Source organism: Ambystoma mexicanum, chromosome 14, assembly GCF_040938575.1.
Source record: "Ambystoma mexicanum isolate Mex_15411 chromosome 14, UKY_AmexF1_1, whole genome shotgun sequence".
NCBI classification, from domain to species: Eukaryota; Metazoa; Chordata; class Amphibia; order Caudata; family Ambystomatidae; genus Ambystoma; species Ambystoma mexicanum.
Window position 1 is genome coordinate 156,883,620 of NC_090940.1, and position 22,313 is coordinate 156,905,932.

A 22,313-nucleotide genomic window follows, 5' to 3' on the forward strand; every position below is an offset into this window, starting at 1 on the left:
CTTCTTTTCCCATTTTGTCTTCCCCTGGATCGGGGGTAGGAGACTTGGCACCACCAACGTATGCAGAAAAGCATCTCTTAGTTTGTTGAAAGTGTCGGTAGCCTCTGGGGCCTCTTTAGCTGCCCCGCAGCTGTGACCCAGGGGGTTCAGAAGAGGCCTTCCTCTTCCGGGTCTCAGTATACCCCTTTGGGTCTCCTTGCGGGGCCCTAGTGAATGTGCTCTCTATCTTCTCTGTGTTTTTTTGTCTCTGGTTCAAGAATGTCTCTATTGTAGCCGGTCTGTCTTTTAGGGGCCTCCCCCCTTGGGCCACTGCCTCCACAAGCCAGCTTCCCAGTACTTCTCTGCAGCTTTGAGCTAGGTCCTCTGCCTACTCCTCCTCGCTCCATTCATATTCTGACATATTTTTAATGTCTGGGTGAGTGTGCCTCTACCTGTGAGCAGGTTGTGTGGCACGTCCACTGCTATGATGTGGTGTTAACCTATGTGGCCAGCACCTGCCTAGCTTTACTTGTGCTTGAGTTTGCCCTCTCGTTGTGATGAGCTTGTGCTCACTCCTTCCCTTGCATTGGGATTTTGAAGTGCGTTCCGCGCTGTGTGTTTATCTGAGCTCTTTTGATATATTAATGAAGTATGCAACCTCTCCCCATGTCGGAAGAGTGTAGCGCAAGCTATTCTGTAATTCAGCTCATAATGCGGCTGTTAAATGTTCCGGTCTGTTGCTGCATAATGCTGATCACTTGGATTAGCAGTCACTCTGATTTATTTTTAAATTTGTTTATTGCCATTTTTCAGTGATATCAGTTACATGACATTCAAAAGTGCCGTGCACATATATGATCGCAATGCATTTTAACTTAACATTAAACATTATTATAAACAACAACAACTGTCTCCATGTTCTGTTCTTACAGTTCCGTGTCTCTTGTCTCGGGAGGGGGTGGGGGGGTAGTCAGACAGTTTAAAGGGGGCGGGGGGGTGTCCTCAGAGGGCCAGCTTTATCTCCAGTGGCCTCACCTGGGTTGCCCTTTTTTATCCTGCGGGTATGCTTAGCCTGGTGCCTTTAGTTCATGGGGGCTTATCGTCAGAGGGGTAGAACATATGTCTGGTGAGTTCTCTCCATGCCTCGAGCGCCCTGCTGGATTCATCAGTGGATCTGGCGACGCAATCCTCCCAAGCTTTGGTCTCAGCTAACACCTACCGATCCGTTTCGCTGTGCCATATTTTGTATTGTGGTCCCGCTGGTTTTTTCCAGGACATGGCAATGGTTCTGTTGGCCAGTATGCATGCCAAGTCCATGAGTCGTACCGTGTGCTTAAGCTTGGCCAATCTGGGGTAAGTTCCTAATAGGCACTCCTCTGGTGTCCATTTGTATTTGGTCATGCCTGCCTTCACGGACGTCTGTTTTACTTTGCCCCACAGCGACCTTGTTTTTGGGCATTCCCACAGCATATGTATCAGGTCGGCCTCTTCCCCCAGGCACCAGGTGCAGTTCGGCTGAGCTTGCTTGTTAAATGTGGCTATTCGGTGTGGGGTCAGGTACGTTCGGTGCAGTACGTTCAGCTGTATCTGTCTGAATCTGTGGTTTCTTGAGACTTCTTTCGGAAATGTGAGCGCTCTGCTCCACTCCCCCTCTGTCATTTCTCTGCCTATGTCCCTTTCCCATTTGTTTTTCATTTCCATGCTCCGGGAGTTGGGTTTGTCACTCAAATGGCCATATATTTGGGATATTGGTCTGCTGCCCTCCCCCAGGTTATATAGCATCGTTAAGAATGGGTCCGAGTCCGGTTCTTCAGGCCACGTATCCCATTTGCGTCGTGCTGTAGTGCGACCCCTTTGATACCATAGGAACTGGCCTGTGTGGATGCCGTTCATTTCTTGTAGTGAGACAAACTCTTTGAAGGTGCCCTCTTCGTAGAGGTCTCCCCAGGTGTAGACCCCTTCTCTTTCCCATAATCTGATTTGTTTCAGGTCTGTGGCCGTTTTGCAAAGGTCTGCGAGCAGTGGTACTTCTGGTGCATAGGTGTTACGTGAGTGGGTGAGCATTTTCGTTCTGTGCCATATCTTTTTCCCCAGGGCGGCTAGGGGGGGTACATTTCCCAATAGTTGTGAGGGTGTCCAGACCAGTTCTTTCAGTTGGTACAGAAGGATCATTGCTTGCAGCAGGGGAGTTTCAGATGTGGGCTCATCGGCTAGCCATTTTGTCACAAAGCTTAGCTGGGCTGCGAGGTAATATTTTTCCAGATTCTGAAGTTGGATTCCTCCCTGGCTGTGTGGTAGGGCTAACGTCGACAGCGCTAGTTTGTGTCTGTTTTTCCCCCATAGGAACTCTTTTATTAACGTCTCAAGCAGTCGGAAGAAGGGTTTGTTAATATAGTACTGCACATTCTGGAACCCGTACAAGAACCTTGGTAGTACAATCATCTTGACTATCGAGGCCCATCCCATCATTGACAGGGGGAGTTTCGCCCAGAAGTTAATTGATTTACGCAGAGCTGGGAGTGCTGCTTTTGTGTTGTGCTCATGCATCAGTGCAGGGGTGTGCATTATTTGGATTCCGAGATATCGGAACAAGGTGGTCTGCCATCTTATCCCCACTGCCGGGAGTGCCTCCATATCCTCATGTCACAGGGCCGCTAGGGGGAACAGGCAGGATTTTGGCTTGCTGAATTGGATTCCTGAGACCCTGGAGTAATTATCCCAAACATCTGGCATGGTGGGCACATTGTGTTGTGGGTTCCTAACGTATATGAGTACATAATCTGCGTAATGTGAGATGACGTGGTCTATTCCTCCCAGCCTTAAACGGGCATCAAAAAATTGCTTTCTGAAGTAAATGGCTATGGGCTCCAGTGCCAGTATGTACAACATTGGGGACAGTGGGCAGCCCTGCCTGGTCCCTCTTTGTATGCCCCAGGCCTCTGACACGTGTTTCCCAGATTTCACCCTTGCTCTCGGCTTAGCGTATAGTATTGTGATCCATCTAATAAACCCCGGTCCAAAGCCAAATTCCTTGAGTACAGCCACTAGCCACTCCCAATATATGGAATTGAACGCCTTTATGGCATCCAGGGATAGTAGTGCACACAAGTCCTTATCGTTGTCGGTGTGCGCTATAATGTGTTGCAGCCGACGCAACTTCATGGATGTATTGCGGCCCGGAACAAAGCCGCACTGGTCAGTGTGTATTATGTCTCCTATAATTCTGGACAGCCGCTTAGCTAGTATTTTGGTTAAGATTTTCACATCATAATTAAGCATCGCTAGTGGGCGGTAGGAGTCACACCGGTCCGCCGGTTTATTGGGCTTGAGGATCGGGACCACCAGTGTTTCTCTCATGCTCTCAGGTAGTATCCCCCTCTCGTATGCTTCCTGGTATACCTCATGTAACAGGGGCGTCAGGGAGGGCTCATAAGCTTTATAAAATTCTGAGGGCAATGCGTCTGTGCCAGGTGCCTTGCGCGTGGCCAGGGACCTAATGGCCTCCGTTATGTCTTCAGGTGTGATGTCTGTTTCTAGTGTGTTGGCCTGTTCCGGGGACATCTTGGGGAGCCCTATCTCGTCCAGTGTGTCCATTATCTGTTCTTGGGAAACCTGTTCTTTGTGGGAGTATTGGTGCTCGTAAAAGAATTTAAAGGTGTTATTTATGTCCTGCTGTATGTGATGCTTGTTCCCCTCTTCGTCCCGCAGTGTAGTGTTGGAGTGTCTGGGATGTTCCTTTTAGCAGAGCCAGGCCAGTAGCCTGCCCGGTCTGTCCGCCTCTACATGTTCTCTGTTTGTTTTGGCAGTGTAGTCAAACTTTTCTAGCCTGCTCCAAGCGGTTGCATTCTTCTCCCTGAGTTTCTGGAGTTCAATTTCTCCCTGCTGAGTGCCTGTGGCGGTGGCCTCCAGCCTTTCAATCTCCTTCTCCACCTGGTCTAATTCTTTCCTGAGTATTTTCCTGATTCCCCCGGCCTTTGCAATGGTTTCCCCCCTTATCACTGTTTTTAGAGCGTCCCATTCTGTACTTCGGAGTTCCACGCTGCCCGTGTTAACTTCTATGTAGTTGTCTATAGATTCTTGTAATCCCTCTCTAAAGGCTGGGTCCGTCAAGGCATCTACAGGCATTTTCCACATGGGGATCGGGGGTCTTGGGCCATTGTGGTTCCATGTCACTAAAAGTGGGGAGTGGTCAGAGATGGTTCTCGCTAGGTACTGTGCCTCTTCCACTTGGGGTAAGTGTTCCCTACCTATAAGGATGTAGTCTAATCTTGTGTGTAGATTATGCGGGGACGAGCAGTATGAGTAGCCTCTCGTTGCTGGATGTGTTTCTCGCCATACATCTGCCAGATCCAGCCTGTCTATCATTGCGGTCAGTGCTGTTGTTGCTGCCGGTGGGCCTTTCGAATGGGGTATGGACCTGTCCAGTGTTGGATCGTGTACACAATTGAGGTCTCCCCCCCAGATGAACAGGCCGCTTCTATGTTGCGTAATTCTGGGGTACAGTGAGTTCAAGTGGGCCGGTATGTTGTTGTTGGGGAAGTAGGAGTTCATGATGCATAATTCCGTCTGTTCAATGTGCCCCCATAACATTACGAATCTGCCTTCCGGGTCTATCTCTGATTTGACCAGGCGGAATGGGAGCTGTGGGTGTATCCAGGTGTAAACTCCTCTTGCATATTTGGAATAAGTGGTGCCAAATCCCTGTCCCCCCCCCAGTGAGTTTGGAGTTTAGTCACAGAGTCTGCCGTGCAGTGGGTCTCCTGTAGCAGTGCTATCATCACCCATTTTCTGTATAGGTAGGTCTTAATTCTGTTTCAGCGAAGGTATGTTCTCAGACCCCTCACATTCCACATCATTATTTTAATTGCTGTTGAGGTCATGGTGGTTCAAAAGGGATATTACTTTTGTCCTGCATCCCCCTCCGCCTCATTTGTGATCGCGGCTCTGGTGTTGAAGCCCCTTCCTGTACGTGGGTTAGAAACCAGCCCCCCCCCATCTTCCATTCAATTCCCCCTCTCCCTCCCGATCCATCTGGAGACTTACCAACAATAGTAACATTCATTCTAGTGAATGAGAACAACAAACTGTGCAACTTTGAACTGCCCCCAGCAGTTGCTTCGAACTTGCAGCGCTCAGGGGCTCCCGAGCCTTTTGGGCCTTTCCAGGCCTCCCGGTGCGGGATGTGTGTTGGCGGTCGGCCTCCACGTTTCCTGAAGGGGTGTGTCGACGTCATCGGCGCTCGTGTGTGCCGGTGCGCTCCTGGCCGATGTTGCTTTCATATTACTGTGGTTCTTGGTGTAGTGCAGCGGTTTTTCCTGCATTGTGTGAGCATCAGTCGTTTCCTGTTGCTTTTGATTGTTCAGTGGCCTGTGATCTCCTTTGTTGCCCCTTCTTTGTCATCTGCGAGGTTGTTGTGCTCGAGCCACATATTTGCCACCGCGGGAGTTTCTAGGAAGATGGCTTGTCCTTTGTATATTACCCTGAGGCGCGACGGGAACATTAGCATGTACTTGAGGTTGAGTTCTCGTAGTCTTGCTTTCACCGGGATGAATGAGTTCCTTGCCCTTTGCACTATGGGAGTGTAGTCCGGATACATGACTATCTTAGCATCCTGTGTCTTGATTTCCCCTCCTTCTCTCGAGAATCGCAGTATTGTCTCTCTGTCGTGGAAATTTAGGACTTTTGTGATCATTGGGCGCGGGTGCGAGCCCGGGGAGGTCTTTTTTGCAGAGATCTGTGGGCTCGTTCTATCGAGAATCGCTGGGTCAGGTTGCCGGCCCCAATTTCCTGTTGTAGCATTGTCTCAATAAATTCTGTTGGGTCCGGGCCCTCCATTCCCTCCGGGATCCCCAGGATTCGAATGTTGTTGCGGCGGGCTCGCGCTTCTGCATCCTCCGACCTCGCCTCCAGCCGTGCTACCTTCAGTTCCAGGTCCTGGACCTTAGATTTGAGATTTGTCGTGCTTTCTACATTGTCGTGTAGGGCAGCCTCCGCTGTGGTCACTCTCTCTGTAAGATTGCGGGCATCCTGCCTTATCAACTGCATGTCCGATTTTACTTCATCTATTCTAGTTTCAATAGAGGTGCATATGGCCTGCAGTACTTGCGCGTTCGTAGGTTCTTCTTCCTGGGTCAGTAGCTCCTCTGCAGTCCTTGCTTCCTGCTGTTGTTTGGGTCTAAGCGTCGTGTAGGAGTCCATTGTTGCAGTTTTCGCTTTGCCCTTGGGGGGTGACATCTCCTGTCTCTGGGCATTCAGTTTGCTACCTCGTGTCGGTGGTGCTCGCCCGTCCACTGGCTGCAATTTCAAAAGCTATCGCTTCAGGATCAGGTGGTCATTGTGCTATTGGCCGCTAAAGTGTGTGGCTTCTCCACACTATTGTGCATGCCCAGCGCAGTGTTGTTCCGGATTGGTGGCAGCCGCGATTGCTTTCTGTAGCTGGACAGTCGTGGCTTCAGCCCTTTGCTGTCTCAGCCTTTGCTACTGTGGGCCTGGGGTGCGCTAACCTTCTGGGCCCAGAGCCCTCTGAAGAGGTTTGATTTTCTCAGTGTCTTGCCCCCTGCGGTGCTGCTTTCCTTCCGTTCCCAGGTGGTAGGTATCGTGCCTTCCTACTTCCAGGCCATCGCAGCGCTAGTCTTGCTGGGCTGTCCGTTGACTGGTGGCCATATTCTTGGAGTTTAGGGCGCGGGCTGCCGGAGTTCATGCAACATACGGGTTAATCCTCACGTGGGGCCTACCTTCTGCCCGTACGCTGCTGCGTTGTTGCAGCCCCCCCCCCCGGGCTCTCCGGATTACGCCCGGGCCCCTCCGTTCCGTCGCTCTACTGGCCTCTTCGTTTCCTAGCAGGATGCAGTGGTACCCAGGCTCACCGTTCTGCGTTGGGCTGCAGCCCTCTTCGGTCTCCGTCCGTACCTCCTGCAGTCCCTGGAGGTCGATCCACCTCTTCTGCAGGTCCGTCGGGCCTGTCGTTCCGGCGGGTTTCTTCTTCCAGCCCGCTCCGGGCGTTTGCAGCACCGGCCCTCCCTCCACGCCTCGTCAGCAGGGGTCCCGCTGGGCGGTGTCCGTTCCTCGCGGCCGCTCGCCACTGGCGCCTTCTTCCGCCTCTGGGCTTCGCGCCCGCCAAAACCGTCTATGGTTCGGCCCGTGTGGCAGGGTGCTGGGTCACACGATGTGTCCTACGGTGGTCGTTGGTGCTTCTCAGGGAGCCCTTGTTGGGTGAGTTTGAGGGTAGCCGCCCGCGCTCCCTTCCCCCCGCGGGCTGCCTGCTCCGCGTCGCTGCGATCTACAGTGGAGCCTCGGGCACCGCCATCTTTCGGGTCGGGGGGGCTCCACTTTGCTTTCTCCAACCACCTGTTCTGGTAGTCTGATTTTTCATGAAAACAGCACCGAGTGTTCGAAATCGGTTCCTTTCTGTGGTGCTATTAATTTCATGACCGTTCGTCGAGTATTTGTCGAACCATTCGGTCCGTATCAGGATCCCGAGCAGGAGCACTGGCCAGTCTCGTCCTTATGCCATGTGTGCCGGCCACGCCCCTAGCAGTCGCTCTGATGACGAGCACAGATGTGGATCAGCCCTCCCAAGGGAGGGGGCTGCTGTGCTCTCCTGTTTGCACGGTTGCTAAGGCCCTGCCCCTCCAAGGAGGTGGCCGGTATGCTGGTCATGCGGAGGCCTGCCCGAGTCCCCGATATAGTCGGTATTTCGACACGGGACTGCAGCTCCTCCGTTCTCGCTCCTAGAGCTGCCGGGTAATTTTTCTAGCAATGGCTACTCCCTGAGTGGCTATGCTCTGTTCTATCGCTCCTATAGCATTCTTATGTCATTATTAGCGCACTGTTTCTAACATAACACACTCTCAGTTTAGAGAAAAGGTACTTATCTGTCTGAAGAGCAGGAAAGGAAGAGGTGGAGCAAGGAGGCAGGAAGGATTAGGTGCACGTGACAGGACATGAGATGAATTTCATAAAGATTAGATTTAAGAGGGAAATGTAGTTTGAAAAGAAAAAAAGAAAACATGTTTAGAAAAAGTTGGATTTTGTTGAAACTGCTGAAGAGAGGAATAAATAGAAGTCGAAGCATAATGCTTGCCTCTTGTCTTGACATAGAATGATCTCCTATTTGGTATCTCTTATAATGAGAGTTGCGCCCTGGCTGCCTTATTTCATTTGTTCGGCATTCAGTGCCCCGGGGTCACTTCACCGGTCTTCCGTTGAGTCACAGGTACTCCAGCGGATCTCTTCGGGTCACTCTATGCTTCTGCCAGCTCCGGTATGACTGTCGTGGTAAGCACAGTCCTTCAAGGGAGATCTGACAGCTCTGTGTGCATTCCAATTCTGCTTCTCTAACGGAGGATTTCACTGGGTGTCGGGGGCTCAACTCCCACATAGTCTAGCTTTCCTCAGAGCTGCTTCCAGCTCCACATACTCTGCATGGCCATGCATCGCTTCCGCATTAGCCTCAGCTGGTACTTCCTTGGCCTCCACAGCTACTCCTGAATGCAGCCCGGCTTCCGCCTCTACTACCCTGTCAGCTTCTACTACTTCCCACACCCGAGGCTCATTTCTGCATTTAAATGTCCCGCTCAGATACTTCCTACCATAATAACTAGACCGCTCATTATGCTTAATCAACTCTGAGTCCCTCTTCCTCGTCCCAGTACGACAGGCATTATGGGATTCGAAATCCATGATGGTTTGGGTGTTTTTTATAGCTAGTTGCCTTACATTTATTTGTGAACTGAGAGTTATGAAGTATATGGGAGGATGTTAAAAGAATTGGTGATTTACCCTTAGGTTTTGGTCCTCTATATAAGGCAGAATCAATACAATTAGAGGTTGTGATATTTACTTCCTGAATCCCTAATGTACCGATGTTATGTTGTTTAGCAGAGTTGTCATAGCCAGTACTTTGGGAGGTTATATGAGAGGGAACTGTACACTGACAGCATGCTATTAGATATTTGGGTATTATGGGAATCCCATCCTCAAAAGAGGATGAATGCCTAGCGGAGTCACCACTTCCCCTTGACATCCATCTCCTCCAATGTGATCCTCCCTCATGATACCACCCCCAGGGTCAGGATCACGTAGCAGCTGCCTTCCCCTGGCCCCATGAGAGGAGACTTTAGGCTGGGGTTCAGTGATGATTCTGCAGGATGCATCACAACAAGTGAAGGGGGAGGCATAAATCATGGCAGGGTCATTTATGAGCATGTCATGATTTGTTTTTGAAGGGTGGTTCAGCCATGGGTTAAACAGTGGCTGAAACACATGCATTTCTATCCCACAGACAGGGATAGAAATGCTTTTTTTTCATTGAGCTGAGCATTTCACTGAGATGGGCCCTTTAATCGCCTGTCTCAGTGAAAGGCCCTCCCAGCAACTATGGGGTTGCTGAGTGCCTGTCATAATTAGTGTCGGGAGCGTTCTCCTGACACCAATGTGTGCAAGGGGCTGGACAGCGCATCTTTGCGCGACTGTCCAGCCCCTCCAGAAATGCTCAGGTCACCTTTGAGAATAAGGTGACCTGCGCATTTCTAAAAATAGTGCAAATGAAACGAGTGCATTCTAGGTGTTCCTTTCATGTGTGCTCCTTTATGAGAATCTGGCCAAGAATGTCAGTCAGACAGTCAATACCACTAGTCATTGCCTGTATTTCAAGCATTCTAATTGGAAAAGAGAAGGTCAATAATTACTTGCATGTGCTAACAGGCTTTAGGTACGATATATTCAGGGAGATTTACATGGCTTTGGGCACCTTACCACATGAACATTTGAAATCATAAGGGACTCAACTCCAAAAGTTGCCCTCCTCGGGTTTTTCACCGCCGCATTCTGATAGCTCACGACTAGTTCCATGTCCGGCAGGTGCAGTGCTCAGTCAAAATAATGTAGAGATTGGGCCATGAAAAGCCACTGCATACTCAGGATAGTTTGGACCACTGCTGTTTCCGGACGCATGGTGTATGTTTGCACACCTATAGGCTCTTCCAGCATCATTGAGAATCCCCCAAACTGCTTGATGCAAATCATTTGCAAGTTTCACTATGAAAGACCATCTAGTGTTACGGAAAGTTCTAGGGAGTTTTACATTTGTCACCTGCACATTTTCTGCGGTATGGACTGCATAGGATTGTCTTTCTGCCTATGTTGTACTCCTTGGACCCAATTGATGGAAATAACATTAGAACCTTGTGGGTTGCCACTATTTGGGCATTCACTGCTGAGATTGTGAACCAAGAGCAGTGTCTTGTTCAGAATCCGATTGAATTGTTCATGGCATTTATGTGATTTAAATGTCCATTCCTTTTGTATTATTTTAGGACCCTGTGTATCCTTTCGTTATTTTCCTTGCTCTGTACTTTGTGTTGTATGAAATCCGTGTAGACCAATTGTTTTTTTTAACATGTTTGTGTAGAAGCCAGCGAACTGCGGCAACTTGTATTTATTTATTTATTTATTTATTTTATTTATAAAGCGCAGCCAGGCCCGGGGGCATACGGGCGCGTAAGTTAGATCTGGTTACAGTTACAATTAGGTGCAGTAAACGAGGGTTACGTTACAGTTACAGATAGGTGCATACTTAGTATTGCAACTACATACATACATAGTCTGAGATAAATACATGAATTAATTACATTAATTATAATCCTTAAGTGAGAATGTTTGATCAATTATATGTGTGATACCTACCCTCATTTCTCTGCTTTTGTTGGATTAACCTGGACATTTTCTAAGCACATGAATTATGTTTAAGGCGCCCTGTTTCTGTGTTTACTGATTAGTACACAGAAGCCTAGAAATCACTTTTTTCCCAAAACGTATTTATTTGCAAAGTAATTCATAAAAAAACGAAACGCAAATCTCTTTTGGGTCTTCACGTCGTCAAACATGCATTGCAGGTCAGAGGCTGTGACAAGTAATAAAGCAGAAAGGCCACAAGGAACTTTATTCTTTTTTTAGTGGAATAAATGGCTGACGTCATGCTGTGCAGAAACGCAGCCCCAGCCCCTTCTCATCACAGGCATGCAAGTGCTAATGTGTTTCTTATGCCGCCTTATGAACCTGATTCATGGAACTTTTAGTGCGGTGCAAAGTGACTTTGCGCTGCCAACAAATACCTTGATTCACAGAGCGGTGCAAAGTGTATTTTTGTAGTGCAAAGTGGCTTTGCACGGATTTGCACTGGTACAAAGTCACTTGGCACTACAAAAATACACTGCACTGCTCTGGGAATCGGGGTGTCTGTTGGCAGTGCAGAGTGACTTTGCACCGCACTAAAGGTTCCATGAATCAGCCCCTAAATGTGGTAGTTACCCTGATTTATTTACATAGCCAGAAATAAATATGGATGAACACATCAAAGATGACTACAAAACAAATATGGATAAATACAGATGGAAATGATGCACAAATAAATACCATAAAACCAGGTTCCTTATTTATGTTTGGCCACAACTGAGAAATACAAAAAGTGTTTCAAACCATGTATTTGCAGGGTGCGGCCCTGAAAGTCCTGACAGTTTATAGATCGGCGTGGGGTCTTGGAAACATACTGGCAACAGCCTTAGCCGGTGTTTGATTGTTCTGTGGGGACATTTCAGCACGTTTCGTCACCGTAAGCCCCCCTAAAAGGTGCTTTACGAAAATGATTTGCTGGATCTTAGGCCATAGAACCATGGCATTTTCAGGATAGATTTGCATGCAAATATTATAATGGCATGATTTATGTTTTGGCCCTTATAACAGGGCTAGAAGAGTACCAAAATAAGTAGTGGAGCTGTGACCCCGGAAGGGAGCAACGTGCAACACATTTTTCAAGGGTTGCAGCCCTTCTTATTGACAGCCAATTGAGTTGAAACAAATCTAATTTTAGCTGTAACTGATATCGCGTGTTAAAGTGGAGAAGTGTGAAAAAAGTCGTGGGAATGTTAACAGTAAAAACATCAAAGTAGCGGAACGCCGCTGACGCCCTTTCCCGCTCACTTCGACCACTGCCTTTTAATTACATTAAGCAGCATTGAGGGCAGACCCTGCCCTGAATGAAATGTGCTTAGTGTGAATGACCCATTTCTCGGCCACCAAGCGTCCTGGCATGTGTATGCTCGAAGTATACGGTGTGCAAAATCTCGCAGGAATTGATTTACGGCTTGCCACCTTCACGCGCTTTGAGCATCATCACGCGCCATTTAACACGTGCTTCGTGTGATTCATGTGAAATGCAGGTCACTGAAAGCCATGACATTCTTCGGATGGCAGCCTGCCGCATTACAACGTCCTGTGCAAAGATTTGTGGCAGTCGATTTAAGGCGGAGCACAAACACCCTCAACACAGATTTACAAATGAACCGTTTTTCCGCATTTTGCTATTGAAGTTTAGGAAAACGGTTTAATGGCAATAAACTGTATTGTGAGTCGCAGAAAGAAAGGGGAATTTCTAAATATGTCCGGGGATTGGGACCCAGGTCCTCTGCAAAATTTGGACTCAAGCAATGCATGTTTGTTTCCATTTTGCCACATTTCTCCATGACGACAACAATAAAATGAATACATAAAATAAATGAGCAAACATTTTACGCATTTATTTTATGTCACCAGTGTAATGCATTTGTATTGCGAATAGGGGGCACGAATGGTAATTTACGATTCCAGCCCCCTCCCTCTCAGCCATACAAATGCAACAGGATTTGACGCCTTCCTGACATTTTCATGCTGCAGGGACTGCTGTGGACTCCAATGGAATCCGCCTGCTTTTTACACCAGCAAACAGCAGGCGGATTCCATAGGAATCCATTGTGTAAGCTGCCTGCATGCGTACATGGCTCATCGCGTCTACACAATTTGCATTTTGGAGTGCAACAGGAGGCTGGCAGAGTTGAGCTGTCCAATTGGAAAGACCTGAAGATAATTCAGATGACAGAGTTGAGTTTTTCAAATGTAAATACCCAGAGGTGATTCGGATGGCAGAGTTGTGCTTTTCAAGTTTAAATACCTAAAGGCAATTCAGATGGCAGAGCTGAGCTTTCCAAATGTAAATACCCAAAGGTGATTTAGAAGTTGAGCATTTCAAATGTAAATACCCAAATGTGATTCAGATGGCACAGTTGAGCTTTCCAATTGGAAAGACCTGAAGATAATTCAGATGACAGAGTTGTGCTTTTCAAGTTTAAATACCCAAAGGCAATTCAGATGGCAGAGTTGTGCTTTTCAAGTTTAAATACCCAAAGGCAATTCAGATGGCAGAGCTGAGCTTTCCAAATGTAAATAACTGAAGATAATTCAGATGGCAGAGCCGAGCTTTCCAAATGTAAATAACTGAAGATAATTCAGATGGCATAGCTGAGCTTTCCAAATGTAAATACCAAAAAGTGATTCAGATGGCAGAATTGAGCTTTTCTAATGTAAGTACCCAAAGGTGATTTAGAAGTTGAGCATTTCAAATGTAAATACCCAAATGCGATTCATATGGCACAGTTGAGCTTTCCAATTATAAATACCTGAAGATAATTCAGATGGCAGAGCTGAGCTTTCCAAATGTAAATAACATAAGGTAATTCAGATTGCAGAGTTGAGCTTTCCAAATGGAAAGACCTGAAGATAATTCAGATGACAGAGTTGAGTTTTTCAAATGTAAATACCCAAAGGTGATTCGGATGGCAGAGTTGTGCTTTTCAAGTTTAAATACGTAAAGGCAATTCAGATGGCAGAGTTGAGCTTTTCAAATGTAAATACCCAAAAGTGATTGAGATTACACAGTTGAGCTTTCCAAATGGAAATACCTGAAAATAATTCAGATTGCAGGGCTGAGCTTTCCAAATGGAAATAACAGAAGACAATTCAGATGGCAGAGCTGAGCTTTCCAAATGTAAATAACAGAAGGTAATTCTGATGGTAGAGTTGAGCTTTCCAAATGTAAATACCTAAAGGCAATTCAGATGGCAGAGTTGTGCTTTCCAAATGTAAATACCTAAAGGCAATTCAGATGGCAGAGTTGTGCTTTCCAAATGGAAAGACCTGAAGATAATTAAGTTGACAGAGTTGAGCTTAAGACCTGAAGATAATTCAGATGACAGAGTTGAGCTTTTCAAATGTAAATACCCAAAGGTGATTCAGAAGTTGAGCTTTTCAAATTTAAATACCCAAAGGTGCTTCAAATGGCAGAGTTGAGCTTTCCAAATGGAAATACCGGAAGATAATTCTGACGGCAGTGTTGAGCTTTCCTGATGTAAATATCTGAAGGCAATTCAGGTGGCAGATGTGAGCTTTCCAAATGTAAATAACTGAACATAATTCAGATGGCAGAGCTGAGCTTTGCAAATGTAAATACCTAATGATGATTCAAATGGCAGATTTCAGCTTTCCGAATGTAAATGCTAAAGATTATGCAGATGGCCGTGTTCAGATTTCCAAATGTAGTCATTCAAGTCTAAGGTGCTACAAGAGAGAACGTAAATACATAAAGCCAGGAAGTAAAAAGTGAAGTCTACTTTGTTCAGGTGCTGGGGCCTGGGCTGAGAGCTATTCCGTTGCGTGTGTCCTCTTTATCCATTCATCAAACTTGTTTGCGCATTTCTTGAAACATCGGACGGAGAGGCAATGAGCGTTCAGATAGCAGGGCTTTCTCAATTAATTATTTCGGGGCTCACATATCAATGTCTATGTAGATGCGGTTTGGGCCTTGTATGAAGTTCAAGAGACATCTGTGTAAGAATGATCATTGCTAAGTTGATTGTTCATCAATTTTTATCCCTGCAAGCTGAACATCCATGTTTTTAGCAGATTCTGAAAGGTTAGGTGGTCTTTCGCCACCCTGATTTCATTTTGGATTGAGTTCCATTGTTCTATGGAAATAGAGATGGCAGTTCCTCCAAATTACATTATTTCATAGTGTCTTGTTTTTGTTTGTTGGTTGGTGCTAGAGTTTAAAGTTCTTCTGGGTTTGTATCGGGTGGTTTTAGTTTGCAGGAATTCAGCTACTTGTCTGTGTAGTGCTCTATGTGCAATGCAGAGGGCTTTTTTTATGTAGACTTTTCAGGGCTGGGGTGATGTGGTCTCTTCTTTTAGTCTCAGAAGTAGTCTGGCTGCTGTGTTTTGGATGCGCTGTAATTTTACCTGGCGAGGTGCTTGGTCATTCTAGGGAGAGACGGTTTGCGTAGTCTATTCTTGATAATACCAGGGAGATGACAACAAGGGTTTGTTTCAGAAGTTGAGACCCCGCTTATTAGTCATAGATGGTAGAAACATATTTTTACTATGGCATTGACCTATGGTTCCAGGGTGAGACCACTGTCCATATTTCTTTTTTCAGTGTTTAGGATTCCGGTTAGGTTCCCATACTCAGGGGCCAGGTAAGAGATGTGTGTGTTATGTTGTTATCTCGTGGGGCTATCTTTATTTTAATTTTGGTTGCATTAGTTTAAGATTGTTGTTTGTCATCCAGATCTTGATATCCATGAGACATTTATTGAGAGCGTTGCCAGTGTCATTGTTAGCCGTCATCTTGCAAATGAGCTGGTTGCCATCCGTATAGTTGTAGGATGTGAGTTCATGATGCTCTATGAGCTTCATGAGGGGGGCCATGTAAAGGTTGTAGAGTAGTGGGACATGCTTGATCCTTGTGGTACGCCGCAGGTGATGTTTTTTGTGTTTGATGTGAAAAGTGGTAGTTGGGCCCTTTCGGTTCTGTCAGAGAGGCATTGTTCAGCCACTGTATTGCAGAGTTTTGAAAGCCGGATTCTTCCTGTCATTTCATTACGGTTGCATGTTTTGTCTATCAAAGGCCGCTGACGCGTCCAGTAGTATGAGGGCAGATTGGTTGGTATTGTCAGCATTCATATGTCCTATTTGAAAGGAGTACTGATTTGGTTCCTCTCATGGGTTTGAAACCAAATTGGGATTGAACAAGCGGTCCGTTGAAATCCATGTGGTTGAGCAGTTCTTTGTACACGTGGTTCTCCAAGATTTTCACAGTGTAAGATATGATTGATATAGGTCTATATTTGGTGGGGGTCATCTGTGTTTCCTGCCACGTTTTTTAAGAGTGGTTTAGTACAGGCTGATTTGCATGATTTGTGCACAATTCCAGTGTTCAGTGGTAGGTTCATTCGGGTCACTAGGGCTGGTGTTTCATGGTCGAGTAGCGGTTTGTAGCTATCCGGTGGGCATGGGCTAGTGGGAGATCCTACCTTGTTATTTTCTTTTAGTGGTTTGCTGAAGGTGTCCATGCTTATTGGCTGGAATTGGTTGAGAGATGAGCTGGTTATTGGAGTTCTTGTTTCTGCTAGAGTGTTATTTGTGGTCTGAGTGCATGCGTCTAGGGCCTGTTGGATTGAGTGTACTTTTGTTCTGAGGTGGTCTGCAAAGTTGTCACATAACATAAGCAAGTGTTCAGTGTTGTTGCTGCATAAGGTTTTTTCTTTTTATTTCCTTGACAATTCTGTACATTTCTTTTTTGTGGCTCTGTTGCTGATTGGATTCTTCGGGCGTAGTGTGCTTTTTTAGCTTTCACCAGTGCTGCTTTGTATAGCCGACTTTGTCTTTGGTACTTCATTTTGTCCAGTTGGTTGTAGTTTTTCCTCCGAGTGTTTTTAAGATATTCTAGCTGTGGGTGAGTATCCCTTTCCCAAGCAGTCCCAGTGTCACAATCAATTAATGTCTATGGCTGTTAATGGAAAGGTTTGTGGATTCAAACCCACCCAGCGATGAGTGATCTGCTTTAAACGATTCTGTAAAACAACATAAATGTAATGAACAGAGGATAGCTCAGAGGCAACGGGCTGGTAGTGGAAGCAAGACCACACAGAGCAGAGAGGTTTGAATCCCGGATCTGTGCTTAGAAACCGAACTCAGGTATGGTATTAGGCACTTGTGTATTTGTTGGTAAGCATCCACTGACTGAATTGTGAGGATGCATGTTCTCTTGCTGCCCGTTGTCGCAGCTGAGATACTGCAAGTGGCCACCAGACACCGTCCCCAACACCTGCAAGGAGTTTCGCAATTAAAATCACTCACAGGACAAGGCGACAGAGCACTCAGTTCCAGGACAGCCCCCGGCAAATCTGGGACATCTGGTCACCCTAATAGTGAGTGGGCAGATTTATCACAAGCACATTCCAGCAGAAAAAGAGAAGTGTAGCCAGGCTCTCAGGCACATACCAAGAGAGGAAGTCGGCAGGAGGGCAGAAGTATATGGTCATGAGTTAAAAGAATGAAGCAGACAGACGCAGGGAAGAAAATACGAACAGGCTTAATAATGAAGAGAATTATTTGATGGCTCTTTTCACTGACGGGTTGTTATATTTTTGTGTGCTTGCTTTTATTTGGGGGTGTGGACAATGAGGCACTCAATCAAGCACTGAGGTTAATAAGCCAAGCGGGGCAAGGCTTGTTAGCTGAGGTGGTGGCAGGGGTGGCAGCAGAAGAAGGGGAGTGGTTGAATGTGGCTGACTCTGGCCCACAGAGGAGGATGGCCTCAGATGGGGCCCTTGCAGCAGTAGTGGCATGTAGCTTGCATGTGGGGACTCGGGCATTGCGGTACGGAGGCCGGCCATCAGGAGTGACAAGGCTAGGGCGTCAGTCAGGGCATCAGGGCAAAAGGGTGGATGGGACCGTGAAGGGAAGGGTCGGCGGGAGCCCATGGGGCAGCAAGAGTGGGAAAAAGGGGTGGGGTCGCCGAGATCATACAATGACTGCATCGATTTTACTGCGACTGCCCAAAATGTCGATTTTCTTCTTAATTTCGACCCCCTTTTCACTGAACGTATGTGAGGGATGATTGCAGTAAATTATTCATGTTGGAGGGAGTAGAGGGGCGCGGGGTCTCCTACCACATATATATGCAGTGAAAAGGGGGTCAAAAATTAAAAAAACAGACATTTTCGGCTGTAGCAGTAAAATCGGCACAGTAAGCACAAAGATTCAGGGTTACCAGGGGTCGTTGGGGTAAATGAGGGGTTGAGAGCCTAGCAAAAGGGACATCAAAAGGGGTTAGGGGCGGGAAGAAGGGAGAACGGAGGGACCACCCTGCAGTACCGGAGAAGAGGAGAAGAGAAGGTGATGAAGATGTGGGTCTGGGTGTAAGGGTCTGGACAACCCAGCTTGCCGGCGTGGAGAGGGGCAGAGATCCCAGGACAGCTCCACGGAGCACTGTGATGACTAGGGGTGAGGGTGGTCCACTTCCCGTCGGCAGAGGCAGTGACAGGGACGTGGCCAGGATGGCCCCTGTAGATGACATCCACTGGGGTAACCTTGAGCAACCAGGGACCAGTGGTGTGAAGACTTGGGAATGGTGCTGAGAACAGAATGGAAATAACGTGACAGATTGGATTGGGGAGGGTCAGAGCATCAAAGAAGGGGAACTTGTGGCTGGCACAGAGGTAAGAGAGGAGGGTTGTCAAGGAGAGGAGTAAGAGGTATAGGGCCTCATTATAACATTGCCGGTCCGGTAACAACGGTGCCGGTAGGGCAAAGTACAAGTATAAGGAACGGCACCTGCCCGCAGACTTTGGCGGATGCACCGGTGCATCCGTCCTCCCCATTCCCATTGAGTCTTATGGGACTCAATGGGAATGGAGAGTAACTTTTTCCGGGACCGCCGAGATTGTAATGTCCCAGTGATTCCCCATTGCCTGGCACCGTAAAAAATTTACAACTCCGGCTGCAGCCTGCCGTTTTTACCGGCACGGCTACCGCCAGAGTTGTAATGACCCCCATAGTCTTGGTGGGAGGCTATGAGGAGTGGTAGTAGGGAGCAGGATACTCAGAGGTAGGAAGGGGGTTTTCTTGGTTGGAAAGGATGTTCAGCAGCTGCTGGTTTGTCCTGTGGCATGAGTCTGTTGGTTACAGTGCTGAGCGATAGGGGAGCAGGAGAACGGAGGATGGCTTTAGTGAAGAGGACTTCGGGGTTGCCGAGAGGTGAGCAGGGGGAGGGATGTGCAGCGGCTTGGGAGAACACGTTGGGCACTGGGGGTGGCATGATTGTGTGGTACCAGTGGAGTGTGGAGATGATGGGACAGGAGAGGGTGAGGGGTGATGAAGGCGGGACAATCTAGGGAGCAGACTAAGCAAAATATTGAAGGTGTACATGGATGTTCATATGGTTGGGGGGTCTGGATATCTGCAAGGTTCAACATGGTGGAAAGGGGGGTTTGGGGAGAGGGAGATGAAAGGGGAACAGAATAAATTAAATAGTGCACATGAGCGAGGGGCACGCAAAGAGCAGGAGAAAGGAGAAGAAAAAGCAGATAAGGAGTAGGGTAAAGAAAGGGACCAAAGGGATGATTAACACAAGGAAACTGCCATATATGGGTAAAACAAACCTTTTGAGTCACATTTGATGCAGTCGACAAAGGAGAAAATATGAAAAAGGGAAAGTGTGGCTATTTTTAAGCTATTGCAAAGGGAAGTGAGAGCTAAGGGGGATCCAAGGAGGACCAGAGGGAGCTGGGCAAGGAGGCTGAGAGTGCCATTGATCATAGAGAATTGGACATCGACTTCATTATTTGTGTATTGTGAGAAGTATCCAGAGTTTTGTGTGGCACTCTTTAAGCTTATAGGTGTGATAATGTAGGAATTTTTTTCATTTCAGGGGTCTCGCATGGGTACAGTGCTATGGGGAATTTAGAGCTAGGATGGGAGAGTACGATCCAATCTGCCTTTTCTCGGTCACTCTGTAAAGGAGAGGCAGGGACAATCTTAGCAGCTACCCCGATTATCAACCAGAGGGTGCTTGGGCCCCAACAAAATCCCAGCCACAAGAACTAACGCCTCAACCATAGGGCAATGTTTACTGTCTTCATTATCAACCAAAATGACAGGGAACACACTAGAACAGCATATCTTTCTGAGAGCTCTCATCCTCCAAACGTGTGTCACACCATTATAACTACTAGTGACGTCACAAAACAAGTTACGTCCCATAAAACTTGTCAGAGAAGAGAATCGGTTAGTTGAGCAAAACTATATGAAATCCGTAGGGGTTAGTCTGGTTATTGGATCGCCATATCTGATGGCTCCTCCTAGGACCACCTCTAAGTGTTAGGAATACAAAGTTGCACGATACCCTGAAGGTAATTGGTTCATGCAGCATAGTGTGCTTAACGTGAAAGACAGTCAGGGGATGGGAAGAACAGGTCTTCTCAGCCTTGGGACCCTGGACAGCTAGCAGGCCAAGTGAAACTCTACAAGTTTGGGAATGGTCCCAAGGTGCTGGGTGTCCCCAGCTAGTTGCCATCTCTGATCGCCTAAGCCCTGAGACAGAACACCCAACTTTGAACCTGTATAACAGTTGTATCTTTTCCACCTCTGGTTCGATGGGAACAGCTTTCCCCATCCACCTCAAATGAATAGGCTCTGTCTCATGCTTTTAGGTCTCGTGTGTATGGACCATGAAATGGAATTCTCCTGCTTGTATTTAGGAGGGCTTTATGCTGTATCCCTCGAAAGGTGCTTTATCGCCTTGGCTAACTGCTAACCTTCCATCTCTGCTCCTCCTTGGCGAGGATGTGCACTGTTTCTGTGCTTGAAGCCCTGTCTGTCTGCATTAGCTGAATAATTCTGTAGGCATTTCCCCATTCACTTCAATTCACCTATCGCTTCCATCTTGGTTCTTATGGCCGTCCATGTAGTCTCAATTAAGCATGAACAGCAAGTTGTATGTATTCTTGGCATCTTGCTGTTTCCCCTTAGCAAAGGATACATGTGTGTGCGTGTCTGTCCTCTATTCTATGTGAATCATAAGCATTTGTTTAATGCATGGATGCCTATATACTTCATGTCTAGCGCATCTATGTCATGATGTCAGTGGTGATGTCATCAGCTTTTCGAGGTTATAGTCAGTCGGCTTGTTCGATCGATGACAACTGTATCTCCTCCATATTGTCAGTTGGATACGATTTGAATGGCTGTCTGAGCAAATAGCGTTTCTCACATGTCCGATACATCAACAATGGCGATGAAGGGTCCAGGAGTGATGTGCATCTCTTATTTCTCTGCCTTCAGGTTGCGAGTCAGATGGGGGTCACAAGGGCCACACTTGAATCCCCCTCTTCAATCCCCCCTCTGGTCGACAAATCGACCACACTCGCCAAATGACCCTCCCTATTCACGTACAGTTTCAGAACCCAGACTTTTGTTACTCCTCCTAGATGTCCATGATACTTTGCATGGTCGTCCAAACTCCAGGTCATGTAACTGCAATCTCCATCAGGGGTGCACCATACGCATTTTACTCAATAGTCGCATGAGTTGGAAGGAAATGCAAACACTGTGCCTGGTGGGAAGAGAGAACACTGCGTCAGCTGTGACTTCAGCGCATTACATGTCTTTGTTCCTTCGTCCTCTTCTGTCTCTACATCCAGTAACACTTTCCTCCCTATAGTCTTTTCAGTAGTCTTCCTGCATTGTGATATTGCTACTCTGATGACACAACCCTTTTGATTCGATACTATAACCTATAACCAAAGGCAAATAATACCAGTATCAATGCTGCTATCAGCCCGTTGGCTATTAATGATGGTATCCTGAAAAAGATGTATGACAACCAGACATCATACTTCCCTATAGCATTTGTCTCTGCATCCATTTTAGCAGGCACGTCTGATCGTTGAGTGATAGCTTCTGTTAGGATTCCATTTTCTTCACCATAGGCAGGAATGTATTTACAGAAGGAAGGCCCGATCTTGGCGCAAATGTTTCCTTCCATAGCAGTAAGAAGATCTAGAACATATTGGTTCTGTAGGGCCATTAATCCGACAGCTCTCAGTTCTTCTTTGAATGTGTTGAACCTGTTAACAGTTGAGTTTATCTTCTGCATCAGCTCCCATTGTGTGATCTGGAGCCACTTGGCATTCACATTAGCTTGAATTGCTGGAACAATGGATGCAAAGAACATCTCAGTTCCGCTGACCAGCCTATGTTCTGGTGGTATTGCATCAAGTGCATCTTCTATTTTTGATGATGCATAGTTTCCTCTCCTCACTATTGTCAGCGCTACAGACTTCTTCTTCCTTTGATGAGCATCCATCTTAGGAAACATGTTGTTTGTCCTTCTGAGCTACCACTAATGCTGGTGTGTTCAACTGTACTAGAGAGAATTTTCCTCCCCGATTCGGCAGCTGTTGCCTGTATGCCTTGAACCCACAGGCCTCAGTAGTGCTCAATTAGCACTGCAATACTGACCTTCATGCCTGGTATCTTTGATATTTTCTTGCATCCTTTATTCTCTCCAACTTTCATTGGACCGTCATTCTTGAAACACAATGAAGCACACTCGAGTGGTATGATCGGCATAAGATCTGCTTCATTATCGACCCAGGTGAGTAGTTTTGCACTTGCTGCCCATT